Source organism: Trachemys scripta, chromosome 2 (assembly GCF_013100865.1).
Source record: "Trachemys scripta elegans isolate TJP31775 chromosome 2, CAS_Tse_1.0, whole genome shotgun sequence".
NCBI lineage: Eukaryota > Metazoa > Chordata > Testudines > Emydidae > Trachemys > Trachemys scripta.
The window spans coordinates 262,711,317-262,716,244 of record NC_048299.1 but is presented as its reverse complement, the minus strand read 5'-3'; positions in this window follow the sequence as shown (position 1 = coordinate 262,716,244).

The following is a 4,928-nucleotide window of genomic DNA, read 5'->3' as shown; positions in this document are numbered from 1 at the left end:
TCAGGCCACCTTGTCTTCTGATAGTGAATGTGATTTAATTACAGTTTGCTTTCTATCCATAATTTTTCTGGGTGAAATCCTGGTCCCACTGAGTTTTGACATGGACTTCAGTGGGACCAAGATTTCACCCTCCATGTTTTACAGCCTACAGTTTGCATTTAGCATCAAACTTGACCCTAGATTATACCCTAAACTTTCATCTGGAAACTGAGCACCAAATCCTGTTTGCCTTATCCACACACGGTCTCTCTCTGACCTACTACTTCCTCAAAAGTATTTAAGCTCCTAACTTCCATTGAAATCCATTGAGAATCTGGGGCTCTGAGCCTTATTCTGCAACCGTGATCCCAACGAATAGCATTTACTCACAGGAATAGTCCCACTAACTACTTGCAAAAGCAGGCCCTTTGACAGGAGTTAGGCGAGCAGGATTGGGCCCCGAGCTATTTTGATTTTTTTTTTTTTCTACTGCCTGGTTGCACCGTGAAACCTTTTCACATTTAAACAGCGGCAGCTCTACAAACCTGACATGTTGAGACTTGACAAGAATATTGTTGTAAGGCCCAACAATGATTTTACACTCGGTTACATTTATGGTTTCTGTGACTCATCTACATGTTTACGGATTTGTCACTACTTAGAAGTAAAAAAAAAAAAATCTCTTTAGCGAACACTTCGCTGCAGCAAGACACTGAGTAACCAAGTAGAAACGGACCTGCTCCCTTAGGCGATGGCCAGAGTCATTTTCTATGATGACCAGAGCTATATTGGATTTGTTAGGCAATGTCAGCTTTTGCATGCTACATTCCTTGGCTAATAGCCAGTGTTATGTGTAATACTTTAGCCACGCTGTTGTTACTTAATCCTTTCCTAATCTGCAATTTGCGCAAGAGGAGTCAAATCTAAGCAAAGCCACTGAGAACATCTCCACTAATAATTTATCAAACTCAACTTTTGTTGTTGGCTCTGGTTAGCGGAGGTGAATGTTTTCCTGCAACAGAACTGTAAAATAAACAGAGGGTAGCTGATTCATGGTGTGTTTCCATCACCCGCACTCCATATCACCCTGATGGTTCCTTGAATGATAAACCCACATACATGCTCACAACAAGTTACTACAGTATAGTCTCATCTCCTTCTGCAAATTACACATTAATTACCCATTAATAATAATAGGAGTTGCATGCAGAAATCCACACCCAGTGTGATGAGACTATGCCCTTGGTGTTCAGCAAAGATATTAATCATCCACATTTCAGTGTGAGAAGACAAACTCCATTTGTCTCTGTATAATCAGGCAAGACGAGTAAAAGTCCCTTGAGCTGAAAGTGCATTTGCACCCCTTTGGCCCATACCTTTAGTGTAAAGAAAAGTGTTACCTCTTGTTCTGTGAATTTTATTTATTTTAGTCTTCTGTGCACTGCTTACTGTTGTTAGAAACATGATTGCTTCATACAGTTATGTTTATGTTTGTATGTAATTGATACCTCTGCTGCTCCTGCTTCAAAGCCAAATTTGGAAGTGGAGTGCTGCACATCAGCTTGGTTATCTGGTGAAATACTGTAAATAAATACATACAGAGTAGAGAAAACTATCCAGTTTTCATTAAGGCATTTTTTAAAGAGATGGTTCCATTATGTTTTTCTTGCTATAAACTCTAATCCTGAAGGATTCGAATTTTGTGGTAACAATTTGACCTAGGCTGAAATGTGGCATAGGGACTTCACTCTGAGAGCAAATATTTTGTAAGTTAGGAACGTATTATAAAAAAATGTTGCAAAGTTTGCAGCACTTTTACCATCAATAGGTCAAAAAGAGTTTTCATTTAACAACGAACTTTGGCCACAGATTAATCAGAATGTGACCTTATAAGGTAACTAGCAAAAAGAATTTAAATAGTCAAGATATTTTGCATGTGTGTGACATGATATTCGTTTAAAAAAGTATTTGCATAGCACATTTACACAGTACTGTATGTATGCTGTGCCGTGTTAAGCAATATTTTTTCTGATGGAACCTAACAGCATAAACAAAGAAGTTGACAAATATATTCTTGTATAAAAAGAGAATCTGAATAGAAACTTGCGTCATAAAATACTGATTGAAATACGTATTTTTAAAATTCTCTCTCAGTCACGGACTTAATCCGCTAAAGCAGAACTATAAAAGAGCACAATTACACAGCTTTCGTATTCAGTCAAGTGGAATTAATTTGAAACTTGTGCATCTTTATGAAATAACACCATTCTTTTCATTGACAACAAATTCGGGCAAAAATATATTTAATGAGCACTAAGGCTCTCGCCTAAAAAAATCAGCTCTTTTTTTTAAACAGATAAAACTGAAAATGTTTTAATATGTCCAACTATGTCTATGTATAGCCTGAGAAATATCACCTGCTGTACAAAGATCCAGGAACAGGTGGCTGGGATAAGCAATTTTACCCTTAACTCTGTGTTTGCCGCTCTTTGCCGGTTTTAGTCAAAGCACTTAGATTATTCTAATTTACACTTCTTTGCCATTATTTATTTTTTTTTAATTACAAATAAGTTAAAATTGAAGATCAATTTAGATCTGAAAATAAGAATAATCTGTTTAAAGATCTGTCTATTGGCAAACTCAATGGGAACAATGCTTTCGTTGCCAATATTACGAGCTTCTGAGCAATCTCACCTCCACTTGTACTCTGTGGAAAATCAATAGCAATTGAAGGCTCTCAGCACAACCTAGGTTTCAGAGTAGCAGCCGTGTTAGTCTGTATTTGCAAAAAGAACAGGAGTACTTGTGGCACCTTAGAGACTAACAAATTTATTAGAGCATAAGCTTTTGTGGGCTACAGCCCACTTCTTCGGATGCATATAGAATGGAACATATATTGAGGAGATCTATATACACACATACAGAGAGCATGAACAGGTGGGAGTTGTCTTACCAACTCTGAGAGGCCAATTAAGTAAGAGAAAAAAAACTTTTGAAGTTATAATCAAGCTAGCCCAGTACCGACAGTTTGATAAGAAGTGTGAGAATACTTACAAGGGGAGATAGATTCAATGTTTGTAATGGCTCAGCCATTTCCAGTCCTTATTCAATCCTAAATTGATTGTATCTAGTTTGCATATCAATTCCAGCTCAGCAGTCTCTCGTTGGAGTCTGTTTTTGAAGTTTTTCTGTTGTAAAATAGCCACCCGCAGGTCTGTCATTGAATAACCAGACAGATTAAAGTGTTCTCCCACTGGTTTTTGAGTATTATGTCCTGGATGGAAGCTGGAGGCATGTAGGTAAGTGTAACGGTCAGTAGGTTTCTGGTATAGGGTGGTATTTATGTGACCATCGCTTATTAGCACAGTAGTGTCCAGGAAATGGACCGCTTGTGTGGATTGATCTAGGCTGAGGTTGATGGTGGGATGGAAATTATTGAAATCATGGTGAAATTCCTCAAGGGCTTCTTTTCCATGGGTCCAGATGATGAAGATGTCATCAATGTAGCGCAAGTAGAGTAGGGGCGTTAGGGGACGAGAGCTAAGGAAGCATTGTTCTAAGTCAGCCATAAAAATGTTGGCATACTGTGGGGCCATGTGGGTACCCATAGCAGTGCCGCTGACTTGAAGGTATATATTGTCCCCAAATGTGAAATAGTTGTGGGTGAGGACAAAGTCACAAAGTTCAGCCACCAGCTTAGCTGTCACATTATTGGGGATACTAATACTTCAGCACAACCTAGGAGGCACTCATCATTTTGCAGGTTCAGGGTGAATGCGATGACTAGCTAAGAAAAAGAGACTCATCCAGTCCTTGCCCAAAAGGTCACATTGGGAAATGCATGAATTGTGGCGCTCTTAAAAAAAAATACTTCATGCCTCATCTAAATAAAAGTTTCTCACACCCACCATGAAAGTTTTAGTTACTTAATATGAATTGTCTTTCAACATGCTCTGAAATTTCATGAACAGTAATTCATGAACTATGAGGTTACAAAGCAACAACAATTTATTCTGCTGTAGGAATGGATGTTATGTTATAATCCTTAAAGCAACACTCAGGTTGTTTGCAGACGTTGCTACCATTTGCGCTTATTCTAATTGCTCAACAGTGCAATGCATGTGAGAAAAAGTCACGGGGCAGCCCAGACACTGGCCTAATCAGGGTGATTTAATTGTAGGAGAAAAAGATGTTTTGAAAGCTTTCCAGCATTTATCAAAGCCCAAACCTCCTGCAATTATTTGATAAAGATGCATCAGGGCTTCTGTCCAAGATACAACTCATGGTAGGGTTGTGGGTAATTTAATCAGACTACCTAGGTAGTGTGTATATTTATACACGTCTTATGAGGATAACTTTAGCAAAGTAACTTGAGATATTTTGGTGCCTGACGTACACTCAGCAAGAACATGGAAAATATGCTGACTGCATATATAAGTATGTGGCATAGGGACTCTCGGAATGGGAGAGTAGGAGCAATGAAGGTAAAGACACTTTCCTTTGTATTGACCAATTACTTCACCTCTTCTCCCCTTCAATTCACTCTTTAAAAGGGAGATCTAGAAGGTATAGTTTGACACAGGCAAAGATTTTGCATAGAGTGGCTGCACTGGTAAACAGATTTAAACTCCAAGGACAACATTAACAATGGGGAAAGGTATAAATAAAAACTAAGAATGCCTTCTTCCTCTATACTTGATAATGACGACCTCACCATTCCTGGGTGGGTCACAAGGACAGCTCTCTCTAAGGAAGGTGCATTCCATAGCTTTGAGATAGTTCTATTTATATTCCTCATCCTCGTGTGTCCAAGAAACACATCTATCGGTATTTTCATTTCATTTTAATAGGCACACAAACCATCTTCTGCATTGACTAGTGGAAGTAGAAGCAAGATTCCCAGGTTTAATTCACAACTGACTTGGTATGTGCCTTTGGGCACATGATTA